The sequence below is a fragment of the Eubalaena glacialis genome, chromosome 11, assembly GCF_028564815.1.
Source record: "Eubalaena glacialis isolate mEubGla1 chromosome 11, mEubGla1.1.hap2.+ XY, whole genome shotgun sequence".
In the NCBI taxonomy this organism is placed as follows: domain Eukaryota; kingdom Metazoa; phylum Chordata; class Mammalia; order Artiodactyla; family Balaenidae; genus Eubalaena; species Eubalaena glacialis.
This window is the reverse complement of record NC_083726.1, coordinates 49,615,690-49,630,098: the sequence shown is the minus strand read 5'-3', so window position 1 is coordinate 49,630,098 and position 14,409 is coordinate 49,615,690. Positions and strand designations below refer to the sequence as shown.

Genomic DNA, 14,409 nt, shown 5'->3' with positions numbered 1-14,409 from the left:
ACCTTGAATAACGGGCAGAGGTGGGAAGGGGCATTCCAGGCAGAGGAAATCACCTCTGCACACCAGAGAAGTGGGAAAGCACTATGTCTGGGCAAGATGAGAAGTCTGCCTGACCGTAAGGCATTTTTTAAGTGAAGGAAAAATAAGATACAAGGATTTTTAACTTCACTAGGGCAGGGGAGTAACTGAATGCTCTTTGACTAAGAGAGTGACTTGCTCAGTATGCTTTAAGATAATTCATCTGGCAACAATGTGTAGAATGGATCACAGCAGGAACAGACAGGAGGCCACAGGCAAGGTAGGAAGGTGCACCTGAAGTCCAGGAGTTGAGAAGTAATGCCAACCCAAACAAGTGTGGTTTCAGTAGAAATGAGTTGCTATCTAATAGAGGTGCCAATTGACTGATGGTTTCAGGAAAGGCAGAAAAAGGAGTATCAGGATTGAAGACTGGGTAATTTAAAAGATGGCGATACAATTAACAAAAGGAGAAGAAACTGGTTTGGTGACAAAGGAGGTGAGTTCAGTTTGCACACATGACCTGTTCAAGTTGCCAGTGGAATATCCTGGTGAAGTTTTCAAGGGGATAGGAACGAGGAGCTCAAACCCAAAAGTGAGTTCAGTGCTTAAGAGATGTACAGTCTGGCATTCTCTGCATAGAGATAATAGCTTAATACGAGTGAAACGATTTCCAGTGTAATAGAAGAAAACAAAGGTATTTTTAATTTCACTATTTTACATATTCTCTCAAATTCTAAATAATCCTAGCTCCAGTCTTCTGAAACTGACTCTTTCTGGGGAAAAAAGAAAATCAATTGCGCAAAGGTCAAAGAGTTAAAAAGAGAGAGAGAGAGAAAAGAAAAAACAGTATACCCAGGTAACATTTTCTCCCATGAACTCAGTTTCAGGCTTTCAGACTTCTCAAAGTTTCATGCAATAATGAAAAATTAGTAATGTCAAATTTATTTGAAATTCATTCATTCGGAATTTACAGTATTTCCTACAGACTGCTCTGACACTTGCCTTTGAAATTCCCATCAAAAAATGGTTTTTCTAAGGAAACAGAAATTACCAAAATATTCAACATATTCAGTTAACCTAAATCGTGAAACACCTAGAAAGCACTTATACAGAAAACTTAGGATAATTATAGTTCATTCTTATCTATTCCTTTAGTTTTCAATTACTAGTATTCTTAACAGGAGTGAAATTAATCATATTTTTTGCTAATCTTCCAAATTTATAAAAGTTCATAAAAATTTATTTCAAGAATGCCTTATAACACAGGGCCTAGTTAAACTCTGAACTAAGCAAAAATTAGCCTTTAATGACCCCCCAACCCCTACTTTTCCCTGCATATTTGCCCATCTTTGAATATTTCTGCTCTCTCTTTGAATATTTTGCCCATCAAAACCCAGTTTTCATAAAAAAGCTAGTATCTTGTATAAAGGGTAGTCGTATTTTACTCTTTTCTCTAATAATGGTAAATTCCACTGTTAAGTTCCCACCCTTTTTGAAACAAGGCATTTTGGAACAGAAAGTCCTTTCTGTTGCCCAGCAGTCACATCATAAACCACCTATGGGTAACCCTTTAAAGTACTCGAGTCACGCATTTAAATGTGCAATTTATTTTACTCATATAAATAGTTGATTTAGGTAAAAAGTTGTTTGGAATCTTGGATTAGTTAACTGAGTTTGACAGGGTAATTTGCAAAGAGTTGTCCTGGGTGAAGACGCTTGACAATTCAAGAGAAACCCCTTCAAGAATGAAAAAGACTGTGCCCTAGCCAAGGCACCCTCACGGGAGCTCTAGGTGTGGAAATTGAGCGCTGTTACTTCTCCAGCCACTTTCCCCAGCACAAAGGAGTACGGGAGCACCAAATGTTTGGTGGCGTTGGTGACTGAATTACAGTTTGCATGAAAGGCACGTTTTGAATTCGTACGGTTTTTAAGCTCTTCGCACCGTTGTAACCCGCTAGGATCTGGGAAGCCGAGGGGAGGCCGAAGAGGCAGTAAAAGACACAGAAAAACACCGCGGAGAAAACGCCGCGAAAGGCGCCGCGCGCTCCCGGTTTGCGCTGCGGGGACGCGGAAGGCCCCGCCCCTCGGCTCCCCTCGCCCCTCCCCTCGGCCCCGCCCCTTCCCGGGCCGCGCACCCGCGCGCCCCGCCCGCGGGCGGAAGCGAGAGCGAGGCTGAACGCTTGACGTCAAGGCGACACCGCCAAACCTCGCCCAGAGTCAGGCGTGTAAGCCAGCCGGAGCGGCGGCGGCGGCGGTAGCGGCAGGACCGCCGTGGCGCCGGTAGCAGCGACCCGGAGGGAGCGCGAGGCGACGCTGGCTGCGGGGACCCGGTGACAGCGCGAGAGGTTCGCAGAGTGCGTGCGTGGCCGCTGAGGGGAGCGGCGGCGGTGGCCGCACGGGGCGGGGGCCGGGCGCCGGCAGAGGGGAGCGGGTGGGGTGCGGCGCGGGCCGGGCGGGGCGCGCGCGCGGCGGTCAGGGGGCCGGGGAGGCGGCGGCGACGGCGGCCTCGGAGCGCGGCAGGTGGTGCGAGGGCCCGGGCCCGGCCGGCGAGTGCGCTGCCTCCCAGGCTGGCGGGCAGGAGCCGCCGCCGTCGCGGGGGAACAGCGCGCTTTGCGGAAGGGGTCAAATGTCTGAAATATGGCGGAGGAAGTGAGAGCCCGAGGACCCCCCCCCCCCACCCGCCTGCTCCCTCCTGCTCGCGGCCGCCGCAGCCTCTCCCGCTGCCCGCGGTCCCCCGCCGGCTCCCCGTAAGACTCGTCCCCCCGCCCCAGATCCCCCTCGCCGGCCGCCTCTGTTCCTCCCGGGTGTGAGTGGAAGTTAGAACGGAAACCAGAAAGTTATCCTTTGCGTAGACCCAGCTTCCCCCAGTCCCGAGCTGGGGCGAGGAGCGTTCGGGGGAAACCACTCCCCGGCGCCCTGCGGGCTCGAGCCTGACAAGGAAAAAGTTTGCCTGAAACGGGGCTGGTTTGCTCCATTTGTTGCGGGAAGTGGCAGGAGGAAGGCAGCGGAGGGAGCCCCACCTAGTCTGGCAGCGGCCACCGCGTAGAGAAAAACTGTTAAAGGGGCCTTTCCCTTCGTCAGCAAGAGAAAATCTCTTTCTCTTACAGAGGGAGAGAAAATCCAGGAAGTTTGTCTTCTCTTTTTCGCCATCTCGATGTGTGTAATCCTAACATTGACTGTCAGCGCCGTGAATCTTATTTAAAACTACCCACAGTGAATCGGCCCATCCGAATATTTCTTGTGGAAAAAAAACAAACAAACTGATGGCTTTTGGAGAAAAGATCATCCTTGCTGAGTTTAAGCAGACGATTTTCTTCCCCTTCTCCTGATCCCCCACCCCCTTTTATTAGTTCAGAACAGCATTTTTGCCCTGCAGCTCTTGTGTGAACATAAGCAGTTCTGTGTTGCAGTAACTGGGAATCACATTTTTAACGGGTTAGAAAGTTAACGCTAAATGAAGATTGTGATTTTAATATTTTAAAATTAATTCAGACTGATTGGATTTTTGTTTTGCTAGTAGCATAGCATCTAATATATAAATATCTAAAATATAATTTATCATGCTTATAAAACTTAAAGCTTCCAACTCGTAAATTCATTTTTTAACCCTCTTTTTTGTAATTAGAATGCTATTTGGACTTGTTCAACAAAACCTTAGCTTAGCAAGAAGTAACATAAAAAGGGTAGACGTTCATTTAACTTAAAGCTGGTATCACTCCTAAAAGCTGACCCTTGAATTGTGTTTGAGTCATAATGGAGTCATGGGACTTTTTAAGGGCCGGAAAGGGCTATTTAGATCATCCAGTCCCACCCTCTGATTTTACGGAGGAGGAAACTGAGGCCTGGAAAAGATAAGATAACTAGTCAGTGGTCCTGCTGACTTGTAGGACAGTAACCTATCCATAATAGAGAACCTGGAGGAAAATATACGACATTTTTATAGTGAATTACATTTTACAGAGGATAGTCGTCCCATCATACCCCACAAAAGGTGAGTACGTTAGTCAAACAGTGTAGAACCATTTGGGTAGTTTCATTACCAGGTTTTAAGAGAGGAAGTTGATACTCAGAATGGTGAATTAACTTTAAGGACACAGAGCCCTGAATGATAGTCTTATTTGAGCCCATCCATGCTTTTGATCTCTGCACTACAGGAAAGTGGTTTCACTTGCATTTTCTTTTTGTCATTCATAATATATTGTGAAGCTCCCTTATCTGAAGAAGCCTGAAAGTAAGTCTTTGAAACACGTGTATCCAGTTTGGTTTTAATGTGCCAAGTATGGGAATACAACTGAAGAACCCAGTAATAAACTGGCTTAATTTTAAACTGTGGTATGGGTTCATGAAAATGATTGCTCTTTCTGTCCCCTCCCACCCTCCCCCACCCTATGAAAGTCATCTCTCTTCCTTTCTGTGACAAGTATCACTTCCTACCTCCTGTTATCGTTATATGTGTTTTTTGTTATCCCACTAAATTATAAACTCCATGGACAGGATGTGTTCTTTGCACAGAGACAATACCAGTTTGTTAAATGTAAACACCATGAGGGTAGGGACTTGGTCCATTTTATTCTCTACTGTATCTTAGTTACTAGAACCTTGCCTGTGCACATAGTAAGTGTTTAGCACTTAGATTTAGGGATTAATTGTAATAAACATTTAAAGAGATGATATTTGAAGAGAACTTTGTATTCCTTCAAAAAGAAGCATTTCCACATTGGTTTTGGAATCATTTTAACTTTACAAATTGATTTTTATTTTATCCTCAAAACAGTCCTTTACTGTGGAATTTCAGTATTTTCTCTTAGCTGTATAAAGGGAAAGTGAGCCACCATGTAAGGAGGGTCTAGCGAGGTGTAATAGGGAATTCATCATAAAAAAACTTTGATCCATGTACAGTTGGATCTTACAAGTGTATCTTCCAGTATAATTCAAGATTGGTAGAAGACCTGTGCAGAGATTGATAACATAGTAACTAATTATACATGTTGTTTTAAATATAAAGTCTAAAATTTGAATGAGAAACTGTCCATGTTCAGTTTTCTTTGACTTCTGTTGTAGGTATTTGATCAATATTTATTAAGGCAGTGAAATTAAATAGGGAAACTGGATCTCATACAAATGGGATTTGACTGATTTTGCAAAGGTGTCGTTTATTTTTCTTCCAAAAGTGTAAGTAGGCAGTTTTATCATTGAATATCAAGGTCTTACTGCTATGCATGTGTCGTCATTTTCCCAAAGGCTTAAAATAATGTGTTTCTGTGTTATGTATTGGTAAAGAAGGGGTGGGTATTGATCTGTAGTTTTAGATTTGATTGGCACCAGGAAGAGTTTAGTATTTATGAACTGAATATTCAAAAGCTGTCTTTTCTATTATGGCAATAATGTCACATGTTCAGTCTATAGAAAATCTTGATGAAGATTGATCTTAAACTTTGTAAGACCATATAGGGTTTTGACTAAATTTATGCCTTGATTTTTCTTCCCCCTCCTATCATTTTTTTTTTTTTTTAATCTATTTATTTATTTATTTTTGGCTGTGTTGGGTCTTTGTCGCTGTACGCGGGCTTTCTCTAGTTGCGGCGAGCGGGGGCTACTCTTCATTGCGTTGCGCGGGCTTCTCATTGAGGTGGCTTCTTTTGTTGCAGAGCACGGGCTTCAGTAGTTGTGGCTCGTGGGCTCTAGAGCGCAGGCTCAGTAGTTGTGGTGCACGGGCTTAGTTGCTCCTGGGCATGTGGGATCTTCCCGGACCAGGGCTCGAACCCGTGTTCCCTGCCTTGGCAGGCGGATTCTTAACCACTGGCCACCAGGGAAGTCCCCCCCTCCTATCATTTTTGAGACCCTTAGAGTCAAAGATTAGGCTGAAGTTTTTACAGTTACCCTTTTCAAATTGGATTTCTTTTAGAAAAAGTTAAGAAACAGATATTTTGGCTGATGCAGTGATTCATTGTTAACACTGGACAGATTTTTCAGCACACAGGAGGTCTGTACCGTGGCTTACCCTTGTGCTGAAAGCCTGATGTTTTTCAGTGTTAAGATATTTTGCAATAGTACTTAAAGGTACTTATTACCATTTGAGAACTTAAGTCTTTTCATTTATTAGTTCTTTGGAAATGTTATGAACGCAATGGAAGCATTAAGTGCAAGGAATAGGATGAATTTATCTATTTGCAGTAAAGACTGGCTTGCTGTATAATCTCTTGTACTTTGTTTGAACCTAGTTGATCACTGGATTCTAAGACATCCCTTTAGTCATAGAATTTGTATTTTAGAGAAGAAAGGTTATCAGGAACTTTTGTGCTGCCTTTAAAAAATTAAAATCACTTCTTAAAATACACCACTAACAAAAAGAAATACCACTTCTCCATACTTCCTAACACTGGTGTGTTTATTCCCAATGTTAGTCAAATTAAGGCTACAACAGCAACTGATTATTATTTCAGTAGTGATTTATGAAGAATTTTTCTTTGCATCAATAGTGGATCAAAATTTTTAAACAGTTTCCAAGGAACCTTAAAACTTTTAAAAGAAAGAAATGAATATTTGGAGAATTCCCTGGTGGTCCAGTGGTTAGGACTCCACACTTTCACCGCAGAGGGCCCGGGGTTCAATCCCTGGTCAGAAAACTAAGATCCCACAAGCCACGCGGCGGCAAAAAAAAAAAAAAAAAAAAAAAATTACAACATAAATTGCAGAATTTCCATTTGGTTTTTACTATACAGAACAATATTCTGGAGTATTACCACACTTAAAATTATATATGAGGTGCTCGAGTACTAGAAATGTGTTCACTTTTAAATTAATAATCTTAGTCTAACTATACAGAATAATTATCTAACGTTCTGATTTTGAATTTTATATTGGGCTGCTTCCTAACTCTTAACTCTTGTAGTTATGCTGTTTTGTAGTTGTACGTGTGTGCGTATTTATTTATTTATTTATTTATTTATTTCAGTGAGACCTTTTAAATGTAAACTGGATTCTGATCCCGTGAGATAACTTGCTAGGTAATCTTTTCCAGTGGTGGGGATAGAACGTTTTTAACTGTTGTACAGGCAGACTAAAGATGTTAAAGGAAGAGAGCATCCATTAAAAGCAGTTATATGTAATTTTGAACACTTTCAATTATTGACTTCTTCAAATCGTCACTTTTGCTACATCACGGAGCTTCTTGCTGAGTGTTTCAGTAGTTGCCTTGAATATTTATTTCAGTAAATATGTACTTTTAATAAAATAGTTTTCTCTCTTCTATTTAAAATTTAGCATTTTGTTAAGTAACTTTATTCTGAAAATATACAGTGAACTAATTGCCCCATTGGTGGATCACCTTTACCTGTTGCTTTCCTCTTCTTTGCCTTGTGGGAAGGGCACGAAGATGAAAGAAAATCTGTTTGTCCATTTTTTTTTTTAACCTTTTTTTTTTTTAATTAATTAATTAATTAATTTTTGGCTGTGTTGGGTCTTCGTTTCTGTGCGAGGGCTTTCTCTAGTTGCGGCAAGTGGAGGCCACTCTTCATCGTGGTGCGCGGGCCTCTCACTATCGCGGCCTCTCTTGTTGTGGAGCACAGGCTCCAGACGCGCAGGCTCAGTAGTTGTGGCTCACGGGCCTAGTTGCTCCGCGGCATGTGGGATCTTCCCAGACCAGGGCTCGAACCCCTGTCCCCTGCATTGGCAGGCAGATTCTTAACCACTGCGCCATCAGGGAAGCCCTGTTTGTCCATTTAATAGCAGTTTTTGGCAAAAGCTTCTAGAAAGGAAATGGAAGATGTTATGCAAAATTCGAATTATCTGAGTTTTCTATAATTTATCCTTCTTATTAGAATATATTTTTCAAGTCACTGTATTCTAAAAAAGGGGATGGGAGTTTCTAAAAGTTCTTAGTTACTGGGAATGAAGACTATAAATATAAGCTCTTTTTGTTTAATTAATAGTTTGTAGGTGTCAAAGTGGTGTGCATATCGCATCCAACTGTTACCTACGTGTTGTAAGATTGCAGTGAGACTACATTATGCTAACATAGTTATAGCTGCTGCTTCTCAGATTTATAAGTTATCATTAAGCTCCTCAGTAACTATAGCAAAACTTGGGAATCCCTCAGGAATCTTGAATTCTGTACTGTACAGATAATAACAAGGGATAGTAATGAGGTATATAAACATGTGCATCTGTTATTCTGCTGCTCTTGAAATTGTTGAACTTGAGATTTTGCACTAAAGTGTTTTGAATACAGAAAAGTATAATGAAGAAAATTAGTATTGCTTGTAATCATACCAGTGCAATGAGTTTTTAGGCGAAGTTTGTAAGCTTTCCGAACCTCTTTGCTTCCTCAGTGGGAAAGATGACATATAAAGCTTTTGTTCACCTGTAGCATCGCTAGTGCCAATTGAAGTTGATTAGATTGCTTAATTTTTAAGATTCCTATTAAGGTATGAATGAGAAGTAAGGAAGAATAATTGTGATTGTGAACAAATAAATTGTGTAGCTCAGTGGTTTTTAAAGTATGGTCCAAGGAATCCTGGGGATTGCCTAGACATTTTGAGGGAGTCTACAAGTACAAAACTGTTTACAATAATACTGAGATGTCCTTTGCCTTTTCACTGTGTTGACATCTGTACCAATGTACAAAAGCAAAGGTGGGTAAAACTTTTGACATCTGAGAACAAATCAGGTGAGAGTACCTCCCTGTATTAGAAGTCATGGTACATATCCTTCAGTGCCATGCACTCACAGTTTAAAAAAACAAAGAAAGTCTAAATGCACTTGATGAAGAAGTAAAAAATTATCAGATCTCAACTTTGTACATATCATTTTAATGTACTGTGACAAAATAGGAAGTATGCTTAAAAACGCTTTTTCTGCTGTCATACTGAAATATGGTTGCCTCTAGGGAAAGCATTTGTGTGATTTTTGAGTTGCAAGGTGAATTAGCCACTTTTTTCATGAACACCATTTTTACTTGAAAAAATGCTTGACAAACTGAAGAAGTTTTTCAGAATTGGGTGTTAGACTGACATTTTCTCAAAAAGCGAACCTGAATCTTTAAAAGGAAAAGATTGACAGTATTTACGGGCAATGATAAAGTTCTAGTTTTCAAGTGAAAATTAGAATTTTGGAAGATTTTTCTGATGATATTAGTGATGTTGATGGACATGGTTTTTAAAATGATGTATAATGAAATATGTCAATATTTGAAGATCTACATGACTCTGTAAGCCAATATTTTCCAAGTCACCAGTGCATGATATTATAAGATCATGCAAGGATAAGAAAGTTCTAGCTAGACCAATGGGTCATTTTTTTTTTTTAATTTTATTTTTGGCTGTGTTGGGTCTCTGTTGCTGCGCACGGGCTTCCTTTAGTTGCAGCGAGTGGGTGCTACTCTTCATTGCGGTGCGTGAGCCTCCCATTGCGGTGGCTTCTCTCTTGTTGCAGAGCAGAGGCTCTAGGCGCGCGGGCTTCAGTAGTTGTGGCACACGGGCTTAGTTGCTCCGCGGCATGTGGGATCTTCCTGGACCAGGACTCGAACTTGTGTCCCCTGCATTGGCAGGTGGATTCTTAACCACTTCACCACCAAGGAAGCCCCCAAGACCAATGGGTCTTAATGTTATAGAGAACATAAAGTTTATTGATAAGGTTACCGATTCCAATATATTTCAGCCAATTGAGTTTTGGTATAGTATCAAAGGAGAATATCCACATTTATCTGAAAGGCCATTAAAATATTCCCAAATGTCCGTTTGGTTATTATTTACTCTTTTGTATTACTCATTTTTCCATGCTTTGCAATATATTGAACATATTTTTGTTGGAGGAGTAGAGAAGAATAGGAACCATAGATAAATATGAGGCAGTGTTTTCATGTGCTTTATCTTGGAATCTCTTATTAATATATAATCATTTTAAGTTTAATTTCTTTGCAGTTTTTTCCATTGAGCAGTCCATTCAACTTGCTGCGCTGCGTGGCTTGTGGGATCTTAGTTCCCCAACCAGGGATTGAACCCAGGCCCTGGCAGTGAAAGCACCAAGTTCTAACCGCTGGACCGCCAGGGAATTCCCCCCATTCAACTTTGGATTGCAGTAGGAAATTAGGTAATTGTTATTTTTTAAGTCAATTTTTGGTTTTAATACTTGTTTTGTACATCTGATTACTCAACCATAGATAGGTTGCATATATGTTCAAGTTTTGATATAACCCTAAACAGATTTTTAATAGTTGACTTTCACAATTTTAGGATATGTAGTGGCTTTCATGTAGTAAAGCTATGTACTTTCTCCCACTTCTAGTTTTAATAATGTGTCCTTGACCTGAGAATTTGATGTGTTGTCTAGATACTTTTCCAAAACAAATGAGAATGTTTTTACCTTCTGGGAGAAAGTTGTTTCTTTTTCATGTTTATTTAAGAATAATTGTAGCAATCCTTGTTAAACAACTATTTTCATGAAAGTCATGGCTTAGGACCATTCCAAATTTTAAAGGATTTTTAGGACAACCTGCATTTGGTTCAAGTAACGAGTTTCAGGTTATGAAAGAAGTAAGATACGTAAGTTGTAGTTTGTACTGCACCCAGTTTCTTGGAAATTTAGTGCCAGTTATTTCCCTAGAAATAATAAAATGGGTGTGAATAAAGAGAGTATTGAGTCTGAACACCACTGTTTGAAAGAACAGGGTTGGCATCAGAGAAAGAAAGAGATTCGGAGTGGTTTAGAGAAGAAATAAGTGTAAAAATCTAGCTTCAGGATAGCTTCAGGGAGTAAGCACTATAGAATTCCTGCCCCCATGAGCTAATCCCACAGTAGGGGGCGTTCATTTAATAGGAAGCTTTAGTTCTCCCTATATTAAATAATTAACTGGTCAGCTGTCTGAATTAGGGAACATACTGAGATCATTTTTTATGTCCTTGACATCCAAATTAGTCACAAAGTTGCCACTCACTATTGCTTATATAGTTTAAGTTGCTAGCTGAAAAATGGTTGAAATTCCCTGTATTTTAGGTTTTTTATACTTAAGCTTTTTTTTCCTCCAAGAGCCCTGTCACCTTACTTGATCTTCGTTGAACAAAGAGAATACAGGATTTGCAAGCTTTTAAGGGCGGAAGAGCATTTATAAAAGTTTTCTATTGTTTACATGAAAGTGATGATGGTGATAATAGTCAGTGAAGAGGTGGAAGGGCAGGAAGTAGAACAGAAAAGAGAGTGAAGATGGTGATTAAGAGGTTCTCTTTCTAATGAGCAGGGCTGCTGTTACTGCTATTCACTTTAGAGTTCTGGTTGAGCAAAAATGATAAACTCTACTTTGAAAAGCACTTGCGGTGCTTTAGTGATTGATACGTCTTGTCCACCAGTGGGTCCTATGTAGAGGATAAATCGATATTATCTGTCAGAGATGATGGTATTAGAGTAGAAGTTTCATAATTATGCAGTGTGAGTTGAGAGTACTTTTGCTGTTTTTACTCCCAACAGCCTTTATGCACTTTTCTCTGAACCTTCAGGTGCTCGGATTGGACACTTACTTATTTCACTTTTTCTCATAAGTTTTAACTGATTCCATTGAGCATGAGGGCTAACTCTGAGAAATGATGTGCTAGTTTTGCATTTTTTGTTTGGTTTTTTTTTTTTAGAATATGCTTTATTTATTTTTTGATGTGGACCACTTTTAAAGTCTTTTTTGAATTTGTTACAATATTGCTTCTGTTTTATGTTTTGGTTTTTTGGCTCCGAGGCATGTGGGATCTTAGCTCCCCCACCAGGGATCGAACCCGCACCCCCTGCATTGGAAGGCAAAGTCTTAACCACTGGACCGCCAGGGAAGTCCTGATGTGCTAGTTTTGAGTAGTTTGATTCTATGCTGTTTAAGTAGCATGGTTTAATAGTGGTAACTTTGACCTGGGTGATCTAGGCTTCAGTTCCCTCTGGCACTGGCCATGAAGCCTAGAACAAATTAACTCCTCTCTTAGAACTTACCTTTATGTAGACAAAGTTTGATTAATTGTTGTTAAGGTATTTTTGAGGTCTAAAGTCCTGTGTTGCTGTGATATCACCCTTGTTTAAAGCCGCAGTCATCTCTTGCCTGGACTGCTACAGGAACTTCCTAACTTGTTGCCATTCCTCAGTCTTCACCCAGAAGACAAAGTCATCTTTTAAAAATGTAAACCAGATCATGTAATACTCTCCAGTCCCAATTTCCTACCCCAGTGGCTTAAAATAAAAACCAGGTCCAGTTCTTGCTTACTTCACAACTTTACCTCCTTTCCATTGCTCACTAAGCTCCAGCCATACTGGACTTCTTTCTGATCTTGACCCCACCAGCCCTTTACCACCTTTTGAATTTTTGGTGCTTACAACTGCTTTCTGTCTGTCATGCTCTTTCTTCAGTTGTCTGCAGTTCTGCCTTAGTCTGAACCTTACATCTCAGTTCAGATGTCTCATCTACAGAGTTTTTCCTGATCACCTTATATAAAGGAATATCCCCTCTTTATTACCTTCACAGTTCTTACCAAATAATTATATTTATTTATTCATCTAGCCTCTCTTCCCCTCTAAAATGTTTGTTTCAAGAGGGAAGGAACACCATGTCACTTGTCCAACACAGTCTCAAATGGTAATTGGCACACATAGTAAGTGCTCAAATTTGTTTTATCTTAATTGAAAGAATACATGAAAACTTCGGTGCTTTGTCCTTATCAATTCCCATCATAGGCTACTTCTTACACTAATTTTTTTAAGTGTTACATTTATTTCCAACTATAATCCCTCATTACTTAGGGCATCTGTCTCGAGGAGTCGTTCATCTGACTGCCTATAATTGGAGCTGGTTGATCTCAGTTGCTGTATGTTATGATTAAATTGAGTAGTTATGCACAAAAGGTTCTTAGCAAAGACATGAAAATTTAATCATCATGAAATGTAAATAGTTCAAAATAATAGTAATACCCAAATGAGTGATATAGATGAGTGCTTATAGAATCAAAGGAAGAAGTGAAAACCTTCAGGCTTTTGTAGTCCAAGAAGACATTAAAAATGAGGTGGGATCTGTACATGATATTAAAAGGGTACGTAAGTTTTAGACTAACAGTGAATCAGGGTAGACAATTTAGAAATTGAAAAGTGCAGAGTATGTTTAAGGGAGTATTTTGCTCTAGTAGATGTTTGTGAAATGGATTATAGGTCCGTAATACCTTACCTATAACCCTTGGTGCCAGGTATTTTGGAATTCAGAACTTTTTGGAAAGATTTATTTTGAATTTTAGTAAGAGTAATCAAGCACTTAATATTTCTAAAGTGAAATATGAATAGTTACACTTAATGGGATAAATAAAAACTATAAATAGCCGCACATCAGTGCTTGGGTGAAGTTTTGCTGTGTAAAAAATTTATGTTAGGTCAGGTTTTGCTGCTAAATTAAACTTGCAGATTTCAGAGATTTTCTGATTTCAGAATTTCTGTGAGAAATGGGTCTGAAATAGTTGGAAAGGCTTTACTCTTTATTACTTTGTGTCTTTGGGGAGGACATCAGGGTCTGAAAATGTTAGTTTGAGGCAATTAGCTTAGAAACAGTTTCTGCCAAGGAATTCTTTTTGACAGACTCAGGGTGGAAGGCACTACTGAGGGCGATGAGTCTTTACAGGTATGGGAGAACCACCTAATTCCTTAGAGTCCAGTTAAATGTTTGGAAGTAGTGGAGATTCATCAGTGTATATAGGTGCCTGGAAAATAGTAAATGTTAAAAAAAAGTGTAATGCTTGAGAGCTCATACTTTAGATGCGATTTCTTCTTTATCAGTTTTTAAAGTCTTAAACCCTGCAGTTTGTCTCCCAGTTGATAGATTTGTAAGAATTATATAATACATTTAATTGTGAGATAAGAGCGCAAGAGAAGGTTAGAATAGGAATATTGTAGACTAATGTAATCTGTTTTAACATCCTTGATGGAATCACTTGGTATTGACAAGGAAAGAAGTAAATATTTGAAGATGCTACTTTGAAACTCAGGATTGATTATAAGAAGTGCCTGCTCACTTTCTGTGTTTTCCCCATGTGCTCTCTTTATTCTTGCAACCTAATTAACACCCAGATTCAGTCCTCATTGTCTTTATCCATTCATTTGGTGTATATTAATGTCCAAGAATGAAGACATGTGTGTGCTATTTTTGTATATTGACTTGTATCTTATAGAATTGCCAAGATAGGCATGTTTCAAAGCTACTTTATAAAAAATAAAAGTGCTTACTGACCTAATAATTATGCAAGTAAGTGGAATAATGTATGGAAAAGCCAAATGTAAGCATTATTTATGGCTTACAAAGTGTAGCGTGCCTTTTATTTTTCTAAGTGGTCTTTATTATACTGGGTACTAAGTGCCTCTTTGAATAAACTGAAGAGGCTAGAGTATAAA

At 39.6% G+C, this 14,409-nt stretch overlaps 1 protein-coding gene across 4 annotated transcripts in view; it reads left to right on the top strand.

Annotated features, from left to right (window-relative positions):
* The first annotated feature begins 2,180 nt into the window (after positions 1-2,180).
* The window catches only part of RAP1B (RAP1B, member of RAS oncogene family), a 46,202-nt gene continuing 33,973 nt past the window's right edge, over positions 2,181-14,409 (top strand). For 2 of the 4 annotated variants that reach the window (XM_061206596.1, XM_061206592.1), the window contains exon 1: positions 2,181-2,363. The gene's annotated coding sequence lies outside the window, so the exon portion shown is untranslated. Of the gene's footprint in view, positions 2,373-9,938; positions 10,108-14,409 lie in introns of all 4 variants that reach the window. The other 2 variants (XM_061206594.1, XM_061206595.1) reach the window with 2 other exon arrangements.